The sequence below is a fragment of the Hyaena hyaena genome, unplaced genomic scaffold, assembly GCF_003009895.1.
Source record: "Hyaena hyaena isolate Hyena2069 unplaced genomic scaffold, ASM300989v1 scaffold_487, whole genome shotgun sequence".
NCBI classification, from domain to species: domain Eukaryota; kingdom Metazoa; phylum Chordata; class Mammalia; order Carnivora; family Hyaenidae; genus Hyaena; species Hyaena hyaena.
This window is the reverse complement of record NW_024081118.1, coordinates 1,119,755-1,140,980: the sequence shown is the minus strand read 5'-3', so window position 1 is coordinate 1,140,980 and position 21,226 is coordinate 1,119,755. Positions and strand designations below refer to the sequence as shown.

The following is a 21,226-nucleotide window of genomic DNA, read 5'->3' as shown; positions in this document are numbered from 1 at the left end:
CCGCGGGGGCGTCCCGGCAGCCGCACAGGTTGGCGCAGACCAGGGTGTAGACGAGGCCGAGCGGGCGCATTGGGCCGGGAGACCCGGGGACCGCGGCGCCGCACGACGAGCCGGGCCTGGGCGCGCTCTGCCTGCACCGCCCGCGCTGGGCCGAGCGGGACGCACAACAGGTTGGCGCGGGCCCGCCCCCTCCGGCGCCCCGCCCCGCCCCGCGCGGGGGACCCGGCCGTCCCCACCTGCCCCCGGCCGCGGCGAGGGGCGGGGCGGCTCCAGGCCCGGGGCTTCCCCACCCGGGGCCGGCTGCTCCACGCACGCCGGGAGGGACTCGTGGCTTGGGGGGCGTGGGGGCTTGGGGATGGGGCCTTGGCGGGGGTGGCCTTGGCGGGGGGGGGAGCTTGGGGAAGAGGCCTGGTGGGGGGGGTTGGGGATGGGGCCCTGGCGGTTGGGGTGGGGGGGCGGGCTTGGGGATGGGGTGAGGGGGACTGGCGGTGGGGAGGCTGGGGCCTGGGGCCTTAGCTGTGGGGGTAGGGGCCTGTTGGTGGCAGGTGGGGGGGCCTTGGGGATGGGACCTTGGCAGTGGGAGCTTGGGGATGGGGCCTGGTGGGAGGCATTGGGGGGCTGGGGCCATGGTAGTGGGGGTTGGGGGGGCCTGGGGATGGGACCTTGGCAGTGGGGGTGAGCCTTGGTGGTGGGGAGTGGCGGGGCTTGAGGATGGGGCGTTGGCGGTGGGAGGGGCGATGGTTGGGCTGGGGGATGGGGCCTTGGCGTTGAGGGGGTGCCTTGGGGATGGGGCCTGCAGTTGAAGTGTCCAGCTTGCCCAGATCAGATCCTACTTAGTGAGGATGTCACCTGGTGAGGCAGCAAGACTGTGCAAGGTTAAGGAGCTCCAGTGGGTGCGACCTTAGCAGAATCAAGGTTATTTCTCAGGGTGGGTGAGGGATGAGCAGGTCCTTAGCTCACAGGCCTCTACCCATGGAGTGTAGTGTACAACCGTGGTCAAGGGTGCTTTAGTATGCCCACCCCGGCCCCTGCACCGAGCCAGGGGCTGGAGGTCAGGATGGGGGTCAGCAGGGGCGCACTGGCAAGGTGAAGTTGGGAGGACATTACATTCTTTTCCTTCGTGGTCCCCAGCAGGAGGCAGGGATGTCAGGCCTTAGGACTTCCCTACTCGCAGTATCTGGAAGCTCAGAGGTCTAGACAGCTGCCTCTGGATTCTAGGAACTTCTGCATCAGCATCTACCTGCCCAGGGTAAGGAACTACCCTCCCCTTGGTAACCAACTATATTTAGAACAGGTATGGTCCAGCCCTGCCACTTGTGAGCTTTGTCACTTTGAGTAAAGCACTTGACCTCTGGAGCCTCAGTGTCTTTACTTAGAAAAGGAAGGCAGCAATTTTCAGTTGTATGGTTTTGGTGAGAATTACATGAAATAATTTTAGTGTATAGCTCTGTAACTGAATTCAAATGCAAACTCATGTAACTACTCAGTGGTTTTCTAGTCCCAGTTTCTAGTCTCGGGGAGGCCTTCTAGTCCCTGGAAGTCTGGGGTGTGAAGAGTGAGTGATTGCCACAGAAAAAGCTAGAAGCAGGTGAGGAGGATAGAAGGTTCTGGAAAAGAGAGCCTTGGCAATTACACCACCCAACACTGGGCCACGATACCTGGGTTCTTTCCATACTCTCAGAGATTCCCGTCATTCACTGCTTGGCATTTTGCCTAAGACGCTGTTTTACGAACTGCAGCTTTGTGCGGTGCGAAGTCAGCTTCCAGAGCAGCATTATTATTCTTTCTATTGAGACTTTATTTTTTTCGAGTAAGTTTCAAGTTCAAAGCAAAATTGAGTGGAGAGTGAAAGATATCCCATATGGGCTCTCCCGCAGTGCATGGGTAGCGTCTGCTGTCATCACAGGGCCCACCAGAGTGGCATATTTGTTACAACGGACGGACGATCACCAGAAGCTTACCTTACTGTACACATAATGGTTACCTATGGTAGACATGATGGCTACGTTATGGTTCATTCTCAGTGGCGTACATTCTACGGGTTTGGACCAATAAGGACACGTACTCATCAGTATGGTATAATGCAGGCTAATTTCACTGCTCTAAAATCCTCTGTTCTCCAGAATTATTGTTTCCATAAATACAATAACTCTGAGATTTAATTAGCAGAGTCCATGGAAGATAATAACATTGTTTTATGAATATCTTGTTTCAAATACAAATATATAAAACATATAAAAGGTATTTCTTTGGCGTATGATCAAAGAAGTTTGAAAATCACTAGAATAAGGCTGATCACATTGTCTCAAAATATCCCTTTAAGAGGCACCCAGGGGAGGCATAAGACTTGGGTTTGCATTCAGTCATGGACTCAGTCGACGAGTATTAATTAAGCGACTGATTTTCCCTTTGCCATGCCCTAGTCTAAAAACCCTGGGGATAAAATACTGAACATGAGAGATAGTCTCTAAGCCCTCAGAGCTTACATTCTAAATGAAGATGGAGAGCATAAATAAGTAAATGTATTATATGTTTTATATTTTGTATATTAATAAAGGAAGAGAGTCAGAGTCCAATAAGATAGGGGCAGGGCTAATTAAAATATATTATGCCATTTTTAAAAAGTAGTTGAAAATGCTCATTAAATTTCAGGCCTATCTCCTGAAATGAGAATATAGGAAAAAATGAAAAAGTGTGCAAGTGGCTTAAGTTAGGACAAGTATCAGATACTGAATTTAAAGTATAGAAGGTAGTGTTGTCCAAGATACTAATACTGTGTACTGGGTAAAGGCATTGTAAATTCATCATGTCGGATAGTTTAGCTGGGAATAGTAAATGACATCACATGGAATGTGCATTTTCTGGATCTTTCATGTCAGTAAACATCCAAAATCAATGATAAAACCAAAAAACTAGGGAGCTGTGCCTCAGCAACTCTTCTGAATCTGGTTTTCAATATTACCTAATAATTAATTCTTGCAATTAGGTTGATTATACCAACTGAGGTGTCATTGTAAACAGACTAGGCACTCAATAAAGATATATTGAGAGACTGCAGAAGGTCAGGTATCAAGATAAAAAGTAAAATGATTCAGTTTACTTTTTACCTATATCTTAAACTAACAGCAAAACATTGAGTTTGACACTACATTTTTGTAAATGCTTATAGGCCAGTTAGAAGAACATGAACCCACACAATGAAACCAGGTTTATAAATATTTATTACTATTCATAATAATAGAAACTAACAATTCTATATCTATCCATTGTTCAATGACCTTCATGTAACTATAAAAGATACTCTACTGTTCACAAACAGTTTTTAAATATGAGAGCAATTTATAATAGGCGTGCAAAGTGCCATTATTCCCAAACACACGTTCCAGCAGTAACGATCCTCTAAAAGGATAGGTTAGGATGTGACACTGTTTTTTATCATATACTCTTCCTAACTTAACCAAAACAGAGAAACGGTCTTTTCCACTACATTTTCAGACATGCTTGGCTTTTTCTCTGACTCATACAAGCCACAGTGGAAAAGGAATGAAATGGGATTTGTCTCATTTCTGCACGTGGCTTATCCTGCAGTATTTTATTTAACTTTACTTCTACAGCCTTTAACTTGTCACTCAGTGCAGGACCTTTGTCTTGACGTTAGTAGCCATGGTACCAAGTCTACTCCTCAAAGAGGACATTGCTGGGTTAGTCTTCGTTCTCCACCCACCGATCTCAGACAAAGCAAAACACTGACATAAAATCCCGATTTCTGCTCTGCCGATGACTACTGGTATTGAACTTGTAAAGGATGCAGATCGGTCCCCATAAAGTGGGAATGTTACACTAGATGACCTTCGAGATTTCTTTTCGAAATCTATTTTGTTTTCTTTGTTAAGCTTTTGCCGTCTGTCTCTCTCTTGCCTTCCCTTTCTCTCTGTGTCTGTGTCTGTCTCTTTCTCTCTCTCTTTCACCACAGTCTATATATGTGGCTTTATCAGGCTCAAATACATTTTGAGTAGTTGTTGGAGATTCTGAGTATATACAAGAATAAAAGTTTTCTGCAAACTTTAAAGGGCAGGTACCTGAAATTTCATTCACTAATGTGTATGCCAGCCCCCCCCCCCCCCCCCTTATCTGCGTTTTCCCTTTCTGCTGTTTCAGTTACCAGAGGTCAGCCGAGGTGCAGAGCCCACGACCCTCCTTCTGATGAGTCTCTGGAAGGTCGGTAGTAGCCCAGCTCTATGTCACCGTGCCTGCAACCCTCACTCACCTCCTATCATGTCATCAGGCAGGCACTTCTCACCTCACCTCCTCACAAGTAGGGTGAGTCCAGCAAGATATTTGAGAGGGCGGCCACATCCCCATAACTTGTATTATTGTTGTTAATTGTTCACTAGTTATTGTTGTTCATCTCTCAATGTGCCTAGCTTATAAATTAAACTTTATCATAGGTATGAACATATAGGGAAAACTGGTACTTATAGACTTCAGTACTACCTGCAGCTTCAGACACCCTCTGGGGGCTTGGGACGTACCCCCTCCAGGTAACGGGGGAGGGCGTACTGTTACAAAGGTTCATTTATCATCCAATCTTAATAGTTACTTGTGCTTTCAAAATTCTATTTTCTTCAAGAAGTCGGTGGTTCTAACGTATAAAAATACAGACAAGGAGAATACATTTTAGTGGTGGAAATAATGGAGGAGATAAAATTATAATTGATAAAAATCACAACAGATTTAGAAAAGAGACAAAATAAACTCTGCTTTAAGACAGTTGGCACAATGATTTCGACTGATGATTTGGCTCAGAAAAACTGGATTAAACTCGGGTTTTTTGTAATTGAATAAAGGATAATGTTTAAATAGTTGGTGCCAAGAAATGAAATTAAATATTCATCAGATGACAAGCCGTGGTAAATTCTCTAAATAGTTCCAAACGATTTAAAGGACTTAGAATACCAGCATGGTTACAGAATATTTTATATCAGGTCTGTGCAAAATGTGCCATTAAATCGTCTACTCATCAACAAGAAGCACATCGTTTTTTAACCCATTCAATGCCTGTCTTTTAACAACTAAGTGTTCCTCTTGTTGTTAAACTCTGTAGTATCTTTAACTGACTCATCTGCTACATGTATCATATTTATCCTTTGATCCTCCTTATTATTAATAGTAGAATATTGTGCAAGGACTTTTAAAGCACTTTTTTTTAATAGTTTATTGTCAAGTTGGTTTCCATATAGCACCCAGTGCTCATCCCCACAAGTGCCCTCCTCCATGCCCATCTCCCCCCTCTCCCCTCCCCCATCAGCCCTCAGTTTGTTCTCAGCATTCAAGAGTCTCTCATGGTTTGTCTCCCTCCCTCTCCCCAACTATTTTCCCTTTCTTCTCACCAACGGTCCTCCATTAAGTTCCTCCTAATCCTCCTATGCGTGCAAACATATGGTATCTGTCCTTCTCTGCCTGACTTATTTCGCTCAGCATAGCACCCTCAAGGTCCATCCACGTTGCTACACATGGCCAGATTTCATTCTTTCTCATTGCCATGGAGTATTCCATGGTATAGATAAACCACATCTTCTTGAGCTGTTCCTCCGTTGATGAACACTTAGGCTCTTTCCATGATTTGGCTATTGTTGAGAGTGCTGCTATGAACATTGGGGTCCATGTGCCCCTATGCATCAGCACTCCTGTATCCCTTAGGTCAATTCCTAGCAGGGTCCTAGAGGGTCCCCTAGGACAATTGCTGGGTCCTAGGGGAGTTCTATTGTTCATTTTTTGAGGAACCTCCACACTCTTTTCCAGAGGGGCTGCACCCGTTTACATTCCCACCAACAGTGGAGGAGGGTGCCCGTTTCTCCACATCCTCGCCAGCATCTAGAGTCCTCTAATTTGCTCATTTTAGCCACTCTGACCGGCATGAGGTGGTATCTCAGTGTGGTTTTGATTTCTATTTCCCTGATGAGGAGGGATGCTGAGCATCGTTTCATGAAAGCACATTTTCTTAAAAGTTTCACATTATCTGTGTTTAAAGAGGGAGGAAATGACTCTGAAAATATGTCTCTTAGGAAGACTGAAACTTAATGATTTACTTTAAAAACAGCATGAATTTATTCGTCTTTCCAATCATTAGCGAGGGACCCCAAGCTCCGAGCATTATTCTTTCTCAACAAGCCACAGTACTGAGTTCTTTCCGCTTAAGTGCTTTAAAATTATCACTGCGGAGTGCCTGAGTGGCTCAGTCGGTTAAGCATCCAACACCGGCTCAGGTCATGATCTCACAGTTCACGAGTTCCAGCCCCGAGTCAGGCGCTGTGCTGACAGCTCGGAGCCTGGAGTCTGTTTCCGATTCTGTGTCTCCCTCTCTGTGCCCCTCCCCCATTCACACTCTGTTCTCTCTCTCTCTCTCTCTCAAATAAATAAACAAAAAATGTTAATTAAAAATAAAATTATAATTCCAGTGGCATATGCTAAATGTATAGGACAACTGTTACCTACTTGGTACACTCAAATCCGAGCCTATTTCTACTTTCTGGCCCTAACTTGAAGACAATGACAGTACATGGCAATTCAGTCACCAGCCCAGGCGTGTTCTATTTATACTAAACTCCTTTACTCTGTATGTAATGTATACGTACAGTCACCACAGGGAGTCTAGATTCCTATGTAGCAATGTCACATACCATTTACCCAGCTGGCATAGTCTGAGCGCCAACTTCCAGATCTGGTCTTTAAGAACTGGGTGTGTTGTGACTTTGTGACAGCTAACAAATTCAGTCCGTCAGTCAGGCAGTCAGTCTTGTCAAACATTGGTTTTCTTTTATTTCATTGAATTACCCAGTGATTCCGCTTAATGGAATGAGTCATTGAGTTAGGAGTCTATCATGGAAAAGAATCGCTACATCTGTAATTTTCCTTCAGTTTAGTTGTATGTTTTATTTCCATTTATCCATTCTTGTGCCCCATTATCTAAATGTAAGCTTTCAAAGATGAATATGTTGCAGGTACTGCAGGATTCCTTCCTTAATTGATCTGGGATGTCTGCCAATCTCCTTTGGAATGCTTGCCTTTTATCTTTATAAGATTGGCTTATATCCACTGAACTGTCATACTTGGACCCCTCCTCTCTTGCCATTTCTCGATCAAGAAATTGGCAGGTCTTCAGTGCCCCTTTCCTTGAGTGAGAATTGTATTTCAATCAAGAAAATATTTTCTTATATTTATGCCCCTTGGAATTCCATATTATACAGTTGTTCTTTTCATTTGGGCCCATTTTGAATTTATTCATGACAATCTTTAAAAATTGTGCGTTTAATCCTTATTCATGACCAGATTCTTTTTTTCTAGCCAACTAATTTAATGCTTCTGATGTGTAAATTTTCTACATTCAAGGAGTTGCTCTTGAGGGGTTGAGACCAAGGCCATCTTTTGTGTTCTAGAATCTCAGTTATCTTTCTGACTTCTCTCTCTACGTTTTTTCTACTAAAGCAAATAACGCTGCACTGTGGAAAAGAAATAAGTATCAAAAGTGTTGCACAAAATCGCTGATACAGTCTATTTTTTAAAAAATGATTATTTATTTATTTTGAGAGAGAGAGCATGAGCAGGGCAGAGGCCGAGACAGAGGGAGAGTGAGAATCCCAAGCAGGCTCCCCATGGTCAGTGCAGAGTGCAATGTGAGGCTCAAACTCACGAACTGTGAGATCATAACCTGAGCCAAAACCGAGAGAGACACCCTCAACCAACTGAGCTCCCCAGGTGCCCCAATACAGTTTACTTTTAATAATCTGACTTGTGATAGAAATAAATCACAGCATTAGACACTAGCCCTAACTTTTCTCTTACATTTTTTTTTCTTTTAAGGGCACAAGCAATTTGTTTCCTGATTAAAGATAGGAAGTGTCCCTCATTTGAAATTTTTAAACATCTACCAAAGTGAGGCTGTTTTGACAAAGTATGGACAATATTTGCCTGTCTCATCAACATAATCTTACAAATACATTTTCTGATTATTTCCGATTAACTAATTAAAGAATCCTGGAGTGACCCTAAGGTTTCATATAATGTGGCGTCTTTGCAAGGTCATGACATGTGTTTCGCGATTATAGTTTTTATGGCTGAGCATAGGCTGCTGTCAAAGCTATGAACAGTCAGCACCAACTCAAGCTGTTTGCTGACCATTTGTGTTTTAGAGTTGGCCGGACTGAAACTGCAGACCTCTCAGGAAGCTTGGAAGGAAGCAGCAGCCTTGGGGACTGGGACAATCAATGAGATGCGATCTCAGAATGGGCTGCACAAAGTGAAACACAATAAAAACTGAATATAGAAAGGATGTGGGACACGATGCCAAAGCAGCAGGTCATTTCAAGGGAACAAAGGCAAAAAAATATTGTCCAGTTTATAGTTCCTTAAGTATCTTGGCTTTCAAATCTGCTCGGGCGCCACACGCAAAGCAGAAACACTAATGTGCATACTGATGAAGCTGCAGCAACAGTGGAGTGTCTGCGCAGAGCCAGTGCCCTAATGATTAGGAAGATGAAAGCGTGGGAGTGAGAGATCTGTGGCAGGGGTGAAGGTTGCAGAGAGACTCAGAGATAATCTGTAAGCACTTGAAGACCTGTTATACGGAAGAGTAAATAAACCCCGCCTCCTCTGTAAATCATGGGAGGGGATTGGTTAGGAGGTACATTCCCACTATTACCCTGTTTAAAAAGCACAAAAAACCTAAATTGACTTGTTTAACCAGAGACTGAATTGTACCTGAAGAAAGAAGTTGTTGTTGTGTTTTGTTTTAATTGCTAAAAGCATTATCATGGGGACTGTGTAAACAGGAGCATTAAAAATGAACTTATTTCACTAAGAAGAAGTTTGGAAGTGCCTTGAAAGCCTTTTCCCAACTCTAGGATATTGTACTTTTATAGTTAGCTCTGCCCCAACAGTATTTCGTTTTTGGACAACAGCCCTATCATATTCAGCACAGCTGGGGATTTTTACTACTTCTATTTCAGGTCCTTTTCAAATGTTCTTTGTTATTAGCAGTGTTGTCTAGACCGCCACAAAGCACACCAGCATTCTGAATACAGCCCGAAGGCATCTGCAGGACAGTCTTCTACTGAGAATAAAAAGTATGCAAATTAATTATCTTCATCTGACCGACATCTTGAATAGTGCGATGACCACACGTATATTTTTCCCTAATGCATTAAAGTTGATGTCATTGTTTTTCTGGTGCAATACTAATTTTACCAAGCCTGGAAAGTTGTTGAATTCCCTTTTGAAGCCAAACAGAACTGCAGAAAATATGAAACCATTAAGGCCAATAAAATCTGGTATAACTTATTTTTCATGTTGTTTTGAAAATACTTGTTCAGCAACTTAAGGCACTAGAATAAAACTGAGGGGCAGTCTCTGAACAGCCAAACTAGGTGTTTCAGAGATCATTCTAGAAAGTCTGTCAGAAGACCTTGGGCCTTAAGTCAGAGCTGGTTTGGTCTTTGTGCATAATTTTAGTCAGGTAAAATATGAGGCTTCTCTATTAAGTAGCAAACTGGAGGCCGGACCGTCAAGAATAATAATATGGCACAATTGAGAGTAAGAGAGGGCTTTAAAAATGTGTACAGGAAGAGCCTGAACTGCAGTACGGGGTCTGTGGTTATTTACTCTACTGGTAAATACCCCCAATACGTCTCTTTGGAGCTCATAGATATCAAAGGGATGTTCCATTAATTGAAACATATAATAATGGTACTAAATTACTATAAATACATTTGAATTCCATTGACTGTATTTTGTTTGTATGCTAAAGTTTTACCTTGTCAACATAATGGAGATTTACTTTTAAGGATTAGATACCACAGGTGCCGGGGGGACTCAGTATGTTGAGCATGTGACCCGATTTCGGCTCAAGTCATGATCCCAGGGTCATGGGATGGAGCCCTGCTCTGGACTCCATGCTGGGCATGGAGCCTACTTGGTATTCTCCTATCTCTCTCTGTCTCTCTCTCTCAAAAAAAAAATCAGATATTAGTATTGTGACATGTATGTATTTGCATACAAGTTAACTCCAATTTAAACCAAAGCAATAGTTGGTTAGCATTTGTACAAACAAATTTTGTCAGAAATCAGCATTGCAGAATTTAAATACTTAGTGCTCACACATCTTTGTCTAAATACACACACGAGGATTTTGCTAATTTGTATAAACAATACTAGAAATTAATTTTCATTTGGAAATGAATATGATCTTATTGGCAGGAAAAGTTGGTGAGACTCCCTTCTGAAATGAGTGAGGTGTAAGAACTGAGCAAGTCGGCGGGTGAATGTCTTTGGTGCAGAGCACAGTCCTGACCAGACCGCACTGGACCTACACTCTCCCGCTGCACAGGTCCCTTGTCTCCTGAACGAGTCACAAGGCCAACGAGTCCTACTTCCAGGACGCCACCGTGTTGACCTCAGAGCAAGTCTGTCCATACAACATGGAATTATCTGTATTAAAATCATACTCAACCTTAGATTTTTAGTGGAGTATCTAAGCAGACTTGCTCTGAGGTCTGCTTGTATGACCTCATACAAGTGGAGTATCTTTAGTGGAGTATCTAAGCAGAACTAGACTGTCCCCAGAGAAGCTGTAAGAACTGGCTATTAGTTTTGTACTTGTTCCTAATAACATTTATCTGTGTGGCATTCCGTTGAAATATAGAAACTGGGGTGGGAAAGGGGCGCGTGGATGACTCAGTCGATTGAGCATCCAACTCTGGCTCATGGTCATGATCTCTTAGGTCATGAGTTGGAGCCCCATGTTGGGCTCTGTGCTGAGAGCTCAGAGCCTGGAGCCTGTTTCGGATTCTGTGTCTCCCTCTCTCTCTGACTCTCCCCTGCTCACGCTGTCTCTATCTCTCTCTCAAAAATAAATAAAACATTAAAAATTTAAAAAAAGAAACTGGGTGGGAAAGTTATAGGGAGGAAGAACATTTAGCTTTCATCTACCTTAACCTATTATATTGGGTAAAAATGGGTCATATTTACCCAATAAGCCCACCATTTGCTTCTTGGCCATAATAGGTCAGTTTACAAAACACACATATGTGATAGAATTGTGTAACCACACTGTATGATAGAAGGCAAATGATATTGTGAATAAATAAAATTCTATTACCTAAAATTTACATTATGACCATCACAAATTTTGATAATACTGGATAAACATGGAATTATCTGTATTAAAATCATACTCAACCTTAGATTTTTAGTAATTTAGAGTTCTGCCAAGCAAAGATAAGACACTACAAAGAAACCCTACAAAGAATATTAAATAACTATAATAATGTCCTTAAAGCACACAGTTTATAACATATTCTATTAAAAATGTTCTATAATCAAACAATTTTCAGAAATGCTACATAACTTGCCAGTCTGAGACAATCACAATATACATCAATATATTATAGCCTCTGAGAAAGTTGTAGCAAAAAGTATCCAGTTTAAGTTTGCTGAATCCAGCATTTCCCCAGCATATAATAATGAATTACAAGGAAATCCAACTTGGACTCACCTTTAAATTCAATTCTGTGATCAATATTTGAGGACGGACACTGATAACTAAACTTGATATTTAACAAGACTACCAGAAAGGTGACGGAGGTGAAAACACTGAGTCCCTAAAACAGAAGACATTGGAGAATACTTGTAAAAATAAGTTTCTGCATAAAATTGTCCTGGGTACGAAAGACAAAACTACTTGGCATACTTGGCAAACAGTATGCCACATACCAGGAATTCTAAGATGCATTTCATTTTCTCATTTATTTATTTATTTATTTATTTTTCTTTTTTCTTTAAGAGAGACAGCATGTGCAGGGGAGGGTCAGAGAGAGAGGGTGTCACAGACTGAAACAGGCTCCAGGCTCTGAGCTGGCAGTCAGCACGGAGCCCGACGCGGGGCTCGAACCCACGAACCGCGAGATCATGACCTAAGCGAAAGTCGGACGCTTAACCGACTAAGCCACCCAGGTGCCCCTCATTTTCTCATTTAAACAGCTCTACAATCTGGATAAGCCCTTGGCTTCTCTCAAACACTTCCGGCCAAGGGCAATCGTAATACGGTTGACGTCACTTGTCGCTTGTGGTAAAAGTAAGAACATCCAAGCATCACACCGTATGGGATGGTGTTCCTGGGTAGAAGAACAATTCAAAGACAGTAGTGGAGCAGGATGTAACCACATGCTACATTATCAACCTTCTCGATGACTCAGAAAATAACATTATATAGAAAAACACAGTTACATCTTTCTCAACCAAAAAATTATTCAGGAGAGTTAGATGCTGAATTGCAACAAGCTTCAGGGATACTTAAACTGACGTACTTTTATTTATGCACAGAAGTAATTTTTAAAATTATGTATGAATAAGTTATGTATGAAAATTATGCATGAAAGCGTTCTTTGAATAAGCATAACATTTCTAAAGATAACAAAGCATTGATTAGTTTAATTAGTAGTTTAATTGACAGCTTTTTTTTTCTTTCTCAAGAGGACACAAAATAAAGGCACATCTTAAGACTCTATCTTAGCTATGTTTAATTATGTTAATTCTCCAGTGGATGCTAGAACTTTAAAATACCCGTCTTGCCATCAAATTTCTCAAAAGAATTCAATAATGTTTTACTAAATAACTTTTACTTTCAGATAGACCTGTGATCAGACTGACCATTTTTAGGAACTCAGAGAGAACTGATCAAATTGAAAGATGTCTATACAATGGCTACAATGGCAATACTTTGCATAAATTATTTACAGCCCAGTAGATTTTCCCCCAATGTGCTGGCTGACACATGATAGGGATAATGGTGGAAACAATAAAGGTGACCAAAAAGTGTGTCAAAGATTTCCTGCCACATGAATCTGCAATTATTTGATAAGCTTTTGGCTGAAAATCTGATGCATGTGTTTCCTTTCTAAAATCTGCGATGAGACTTTTGTCTACACCAAAGCATTAAGTGACCGGAGCTGCTTCCAGATTTTTCTTTTTGTCATTCTTCCTCATCGTCTTGACTGCCGGTTGTGTTACACTTCGGTAGATTTGAAATGCGATAGTAGGAAAGCTATGATCTCAAAAATACATATAGTCTATTTTATTTATTGTACTTATATTCCTCTTTTATAAATCAGCAACTTTAACCTTTTCCTTTCAGCGAGGAGTTATTAAAAATGAAAACCCCACCGTATATTCAGGGAGTTACGCCTCAGTGCAGTAGGACTATAAAATCCATCTTCATCTCTAGGAAATGTAATGAATTAATGTAAGTGCCGTCATAATCTAGTGTTTCGCCCTCCCCACTTCTCTAATAAAAATGCACAGGTAACACTGAGCAACTCAGGCTTGCTCTAAAGAAAATAGGGATTTAAACAGCCGAGCCTCCTCAGGCTGTCGGTGAATTATGGAGGAGGAAAGGCATTTAGGCTGCAAAACATGAGCATTCAAACGTTCATGTCTGTGGAGATGCTACCGTGTTCATGAGCAGTGTCTGAATTAGGTTAATCTCAGCAGGAAGAATATGATGGATTTGTAAAATATTAAGTTATCCTGATTTTCTCACTTTTTCTGGCAGTTTTTTTTCCCACTAACATCAGGTGGCTGATCTTTAGTCTTTATGATTAAAAGTGGGATGAGGTATCATCATAGAGACGCAGACGTCCTTGTCCTCCAAAATTCGCATCACCTCACCATTTTGTCTTTGTTAGGTCATTCCTGTGGATGCATCTGCCCAACAAACGTTTAAGGGGAGACGCTTGGCATCGATTCGCTGCTGCCTTCTCACTGCACACAGGACTTTGCCAGATTGACGTGCCAGTAATTCCATTTGGAAACAATGAGTTGTCCAGATTTTCTGCTGACATTGGCAAACAGTGCCTTGCAGGGCACATTTTAAAAAGCGGGGTTGGAATTTGAGGTTGAACTGTTGACAGACCTGAGGGAAGGGAACTCTGCAGGGTGAGAGAAAGAGGGAGATTTCTGGAGACAAATGACGTAACAACTGCAGAGATCAAGTCCTCTTTCCATTAGAAAAGCTTTAGGAGACGTGCACACGTAGGTTAAGTGATGAGACACAATGGCTAAATGGCACAACAAAGTCGGATATATATGACGTACACCTTGGGGGGATGGTGCGTCATAATAGGACCCGGGAGTGTTTCAGAGACAACACGGATGACTGCACGTGAAGCCGTGTGCTATACCATTGGTATGAAAAGGTAGAGCATCGTTTATGGAAAAAAGCCCAGGAAGGGGGCAGATGGAGGAGAGTCAGAGGACGATCTCAGCCTGCTAACCCAAAGAACACTTAGCTCATCTGTGGACGGGGAAAATAGCATTACATTACAGGGTGATTGTATTGGTGCCTGTCACATGGAAGATGCCACAAAAGTAAAGACTACCATTTTTGTAGTAAAAGAAGTTAAACAGTCCAAACAATATTAGGGTGGAAAGCAGAGCACTCTTTTGGGGGGCGTCACATAAAGGCATTTGGTGTATGCTTACTTCCGGGGAAAAGAGATTGGAAGATATAAAGGAGAAAATGTAAGAGGTAAATTGGATGGATTGCAGGGCCCAAGGAATTAAATATCTGTTTGTTAAGTCATCCAACCAGGATTTATAGAATATCTGCTATGTGCCCGGCATTGTTCTAGCTGTTAGGGATATGACAATAAACTAAACACTCCAAGACCAGCAGTCACCTGTAGTTGGTCCTGGTAAATACCTACCAAGTTAGAATAAGAGCTAAGAGCAGAAAACAAGGCACGGGGTTGGTGAGAAGTGTCAAGAGTTTATGATGGTCGGGGGTGGGGGGTGGGACTGTTGACATTTTAGACAAATTAGCCAAGAAAGGTTTTTCTGGGAAAGTGACTTTTTAAGTAAAAAGCTGAAGGAAGTGAGACAGCAAAGCAGGCCCATATCTGAAGGAAGCATGTTCCACAGAGGAACCAGCAGCTGCAAACACCCTGTGGCAGAACGCCCCGCCATGCCATGTCCCCAGAACTTGTAAGCGGGCCAGTGGGCTGGAGCAGAAGGAGTAAGTGGGGTGTCTGTGGACAAGGAGTGGCCTTGGGGGCAGATCGTTGAAGGGCTTTGAGGGGGGCATCACACGGACCTTGGCTTTTCCTCTGTGAGATAAGAAGTCTTTGGGTTTTGAGCACCGACACGCTCTGACTTACATTTTAACAAGTGCATTCTGGCTGCTGAAGTCAGAATGGCTGAGAAAAGGGAGGCAGGTGTGAGAGGAAGGAGGTCAGTGAGGACGCTTTGAATCTCACAGGTGACAATCAGTGGTGAGTGCTGGAGCTGGGGGTGGTCGGCAGTGTACAGATTATAAATATATTTTTAAGTAGAACCAATGGGATTTGTTAGTGGATTGAATGCAGGGTATGAGGGAAAGGGGAGAGTTGAACATAATTCCAAGAAGTAGTTGGATATACAAGCCGTGAGATGGATGAGATTACTTAGGGAGTGATTTTGATGGGAAACAGAAAATACCCGAAGATTGAGTCCTGTGAGTATCAACCTGGAGAGGGTGGGGAGTTAAGTAGGAGCCAACAAAGACTACTGAGAAGTGGCCAAAGCCCTGAGAGGAAAAGATGCTAATGTGTGTTCTGCAAGCCAAGTGAAGATGTCTCATACTAACTAGTATATGGAATAGAAAAGTAATGGGACAGTAAAAAGAGACAGCGAGACATCTAAGAACGTTTTTTACAAATTGAAGGAAAATGTGTATGTTCCCCTGTGGAAAACAGTGGTGGGAAGGCCTCATTAGAAGAAATTAACCAGAAAGAACAGTAAAGCTGTAGCAGTTCTTCAAGGCAGAGTAGTGCTGACCGTCAGCACCAGAATCACCTGAGATGTTCGTTAAAACATGCAGGTCCCAGGGCGCCCGGGTGGCTCAGTCGGGTGAGCATCTGACTTTTGGTTTCGGCTCAGGTCATGACCTCATGGTTTGTGAGTTTGAGCCCCTCCGTTGGGATCTGTGCTGACAGTGTGGAGCCTGTTTGGGATTCTCTTTCTCCCTCTCTCTGCCCCTCCCCCTGCTCGCTCGCTCGCTCTCTCTCTCAAAACAAAAACTTGCAAGTCCCTGAATTAGAATTTTTCATGGCACACTAGGAATTTGTATCTTCAGAAAGTTCTACCAATGATTCTTATACACAGTACTAAGAGTAACGAAAATTTAAAGTAGGGTAATAGATTCCCAGGAACAGTTCAAAGAGTTATCTGTACGTGTGCAAATGTAGGTTGTAAATATAGAGACAAGCTCATCAGTTTCAGGCTCCCAGACTCACGATCTACATGTTTATCAAAGAACAGGATTAAGTTACAGCCACGCAGGGGAGAAATGTACTGCTTTACTTTCAAACTTAATATCCTTTCTCCCCAAATATATTAGAAAACTCAAATTGGCAACATTTTTCCTTTTCACTTCATGCTCTGTGGGGGAGGAATTGAAAATTGAAATTTGCAAGGCCTCCTGTGGGTTTGCGTCTGCCTCCAAGGCACACTTAGACAGCAAGTACAGTACAGCTCCGCATTACATTGCTCACTATTCCATCGACGCAGTGAAGCTGCATGTCAGAAAGGAGCTCCCCTTCCTTCATACATGTGCAGTACACGCACACATGCACACACAACATACACACACACGTACACTTGGTATACAAGTAGTGTCTGCAAACCCTATGATAGAATTTCATGTTGGGCTTATGGAAATCCATTTTAGTGCTTCATGGGTAATTTCAGTTGCTCACATGTCAAAGCAAGTTTCTACCCTAATCTTGAGGGTCCTGGGAGATCTCAACTCTGATGGAGCTGATCAAGTACTGGCTGTCCATGAGAGGTCCTCCTCTGCACAAGAGCACGAAGAACCATTGTGTCGATTCCTGGTTCAATAAACTCTGATTATGTTTGGGAAAAGTGGAAGGGATGAAGGGAAACGGGTGATGTCCATAATCAAAAGTAAGAAGTGTAACAAGAGCCTCTAATAATCATCTTGTGCTTTCTATATTCCAAATACTGTCTCCTATATTTTACATTCATTGTCTCCTTTTATCGTTTCAGTTCTGGTAGGTAGAATAGATGAAGAAGCTGAAGCTCATTGACCCAGAGTTAAAAAGTGACCAAATTAGAATGATATACAGCTCTGTGAGATGGTAACTTCTATTTTTCCACTTTGCCACCCATGCTTTTTTGGAATTCAGCATTACTACTGGAAGTGCTGAATTGTTCTATAGATCCTGCGTCATAGTCATATGTGCTACACCATGTGTATGCCCGCATGTTAACTGTGCAGGAAATACCTACGAGGTGTGTCATGGCTGAAATAACTATGGTGAGCTACCAATCTGAAGAGTCTCAAGGTCTAAGCTAAGAGCAACCTACTGTTGTGCAGGAATTCAAATATACAGAACCACAGGGAAATGAGAGGTGTAGTGTCCTTACAGATAGATTTCTCCTGCTGACTGCCTCTGGGCATCCACTCTGACCTCTACCCACACTCTAGGCTCTCCGTCACCCCCTCTTCTTCTCATAAAGGATGGATGGTTACCAGCTATGCTGGAAATTCCTCTCCTGGCTGAACTTGGCCTCAAAATGGATACTCTGAAGAGTTAGTAGCCAGCTCACTGTATCTTAAGCCTCAGTTATTGCTTCCTTTCTTCTATGTGCTTGATTCTATCCACAGATGGTTACATTGCCAACTGAAGCTTTCTCTCTCACTAGGGGTAGATTTTTTCCCTACACGTTAGAGGTTCCCCCCAGGCATTTGTTCCTTCTTCTGATGTATCTCTGTTGCCCAGACATTGGAAATGCTACTGTTAGGCTCGAGGAGGGGTTCTGGGATATAGGAAAATGGACCGAGAATTCAGAGATGGAGGTTAGGTGTAAGTGATGAATCACTAAATTCTACTCCTGCAACCAATACTACACTATATGTACACTAGAATTTAAATAAAATCTTGGGGAAAAAAATAGATGGAGGCCTTAGTCTCACTGCTGCCATTAACTCCTTGTTGGGTTCGTGGAAGGTTTTCTATGTCTCTTCTCGGTCTCATCATATTCAAAACAAAGTCTTTTAACGATCTCTCTGTCCTTTCCCTAACATCCCATCTCTCTGTGATGGTTCTTTTCAAAAATACATCCAGAGAACTCTGTTTCCCTTGCCTTAGTTCTGTCTATAGCCAAAGAAGGTGTACATACAGTTTACTCTGGGGATGACCCATCAGAAACCACTTCATAAAGAGCAAGACGTTTTTCAGGCAAGCTTACTTTTCTTAATAACCTTTGACTGTATAAGAGTGACACTTTGGTGCAGGACAAAATGGAAAACACAGGGCATATAAAGAGGAAGATCGAAATCACATAGAATTTTTCAACACAGTGATATTCACTACTTACTTCTCAATGTTCCTGCTTCCTTGCTTCTTTTCTTTGTTTTCTCACTAAAATTAAGGCCATTTTTTCTTTTGCATACTGCTTTTCTCCCTTCAATATATTATCCTTAGTATTTAATTTCATTAAGTAGTATGAACATATATTTTACTTCTGCATGAATTCCCATGTTAGTGTCCTAACCACACTAACACAATAACCTCTGTGGTGATACACTGGTTTGTTTTCAATATTGCATTGTTTTGAATTATAACATATGAATGTGTGCATATATATGTGCAATGATTTCATCAACAACATACATTTCTGGAATTGGAATTACTGGTCAGATGTTACAAATATTTGTCCACAGGAGCTGGACCCTCTTTCTTTCCAGCCACCTTTCCTGTCTTACTCGGTTCCAGCCACATGCACTTCGCAGCTGTTACATCGGGCACAGGTCATTTCTCTCTCAGAGACCCCGACAGCACTGTTGGTTTCCTCTGCCCTCAGGGCATCGCTGTCTCCAGTTCTCCAAGCTCACTCTCTTCCTCCATCTGTGTGGCTCCAGTGTCACCTTCTCAGAGCTTTCCGTGTGCCTGTGGTCCCGGATAGTGTCTCCCCCCTGCCATTCTCTACCTGCTCCCCTGCTTTTGTCTACCATTCTTTTGCCACCTAAAATCATGCTGTTTATTTGTGTAACTGCCTCCTGTGTACTTTTTTACTGTCCACCTTCCCCTTAGATTAGAAGCTTCCTGAGTGAAGTGTCGCTATCTCTTCCCTTCTGGTATGAATTCCTACCACCTAGAACCCTGTCTAGCATACGCTAGTTGCTTACTTAGTATTCTTCCAGAGAATTATCTGAATTTGCCATTTACCCATTTGTCTTAGTCCGGGCTGCTATGCTAGAAATAACCCAGTCTGGGTGGCTTGTTAGCACCAGAGACTTATTTCCCACAGTCCTGGAGTCTGGGGAGTCCCAGATCCGGGCACCGGCAGACTCCGCATCTGATGAGGGTCCTTTCCCGGTTCATGCATAGCCACCTTCTCACCCTGTCCACGCAGGTCAGGCGGACTGAGAGGGCAGTCTGTCAGCTCCTTTATAAAAGGGCATTGCTGCCATGATGAGGGCTCTGTGAGCACGTCCCGAAGGCCCCGCCTCTAATACCACCACACTGGAGTTTAGGATCTCAGCAAAGGAATTTTTAGGAAACAAATATATTCAGTTCATAGCATCTTCTTTCTTTTTGGATGTTTCTCTTTTCATTGTAGAGAATATTGCAACAGAATAAGACCCCTAACCTTATTAATATAATATATATGTAATTATACACACACACACACACACACACACACACCTCCCATAGTTTTACTACTTAGTTGTTTGCCATTTTAGAGTGAAGAGTGGAGGAATTAAACATTTGTACGGAAGTTCAAAATTTTCCCGAAGTCATATTTATAAAGCTGTCATTTTATGGTTCCCTTCTATAATATTATACTCCTAAAGTCTCTCTGCAGCCCAGTAACTGACAAATATTCACATATTATTTCTTCCAGTTTCTTTATTTTTATTGCTTCATTCTCAAATTCTGGGATTTATTTTGATGTATGTCATTTGTCTTATCTCCCTTCTTTAAATTGAATACAATGAAACTCGGAAAGAATTTTAATAAAATTTTTACCAACGTAGAGTTTCTGCTGTGGATATGTCCCTGGCTAAATTAGAGCCAAGGACTGCAGTTTGGAAATTTCTTTTTCTTAGGCTTAGCGAGTCTGCTACTGATTACAGACATACTCGTGTCTCACACGGCAGCCCCTGGAGCCATTCTGATAGGAATGCAGGGCCAGCAGTCACCTACAAGATTTAACTTGAAAAGCAGTGAAAACATTGCTGCTGTTCCTGGGAAAGCGTTTGAATGTCGTTCTTTCTGCTTGAAGGTGACGCCCTACATGCTACTAGTTTTGCATATGTGATCTCACTTCATGAGTTAAGATATTCATCCCATGTTACAGGTTTTACAGACGAAGACACTGAGGCTCTAATGGGTTAACTCACATTCCCAAGGTTGTATGGAGAGCAGAATTGTGCTGTGCCTGATAACAAAGCCAGTGATGAAAACTGCAATTAAATGTTTGCAGGACCATGTGAGCATGTACTGAGCTAAGTCTGTCACACGGCCCGTTCTGTTGCGTACTCACAACAACCGATGACACCTGGTTGATAGGTAAGGTGATTAAGATTTAGACACTTGCTCAAGCCCGCACAACTACTAAGCTACACTGCTGCTTCTTTTTGTTTGTTTTTCTTTGAAGATTTTACTTAAATTCAAGTTAGCTAACATATAGAATGTATTGGTTTCAGAAGTAGAATTCATTGGTTCATCGGTTAGATATGAAACCCAGCGCTCAACCCAACAGGTGCCCTCCTCAATGCCCATCCCCCATCTACCCCATCCCCTGCCCTCCTCCCTCCATTAATCCTCGGCTTGTTCTCCATCATTAAGAGTCTCCTGTGGTATGTTTCCCTTTCTGTCTCCCTCCCCTTCCCATATGTTCATCTGTTTTGTTCCTTAAATCCCACATATGAGTAAAATCATATAGTATTTGTCTTCCTCTGGCTGACTTATTTTGCTTATCATAATACCATCTAGTTCCATACATGTCACTGCAAAAAGCAAGATTTTATTCTTTTTGATCACTAATATTCCATTGTGTACATATACACCACATCTTCCTTATCCATTCATCAGTTGATGGAGATTTGAGCTCTTTTCATTTACCAACACTTGGCTATTGTGGATAGTGCCATTATAAACACTGAGGT

At 42.4% G+C, this 21,226-nt stretch overlaps 2 long non-coding RNA genes across 3 annotated transcripts; both read left to right on the top strand.

The window, feature by feature from the left end:
- Nucleotides 1-804: 804 nt before the first annotated feature.
- LOC120246759 lies at nucleotides 805-14,724 on the top strand. Of its 2 annotated transcripts, none has more exons than XR_005532132.1 (6): nucleotides 805-915; nucleotides 1,135-1,249; nucleotides 4,159-4,320; nucleotides 4,449-4,541; nucleotides 13,187-13,294; nucleotides 13,737-14,724. It is a non-coding gene; the product is annotated as an uncharacterized LOC120246759 (long non-coding RNA). The 2 variants fall into 2 exon arrangements; XR_005532131.1 differs by having other exon boundaries at nucleotides 1,132-1,249.
- Nucleotides 14,725-14,974: 250 nt separating this feature from the next.
- Nucleotides 14,975-20,953, top strand: LOC120246760. Its single transcript, XR_005532133.1, has 3 exons — nucleotides 14,975-15,064; nucleotides 20,542-20,627; nucleotides 20,765-20,953. It is a non-coding gene; the product is annotated as an uncharacterized LOC120246760 (long non-coding RNA).
- The last annotated feature ends 273 nt before the right edge of the window (nucleotides 20,954-21,226 follow it).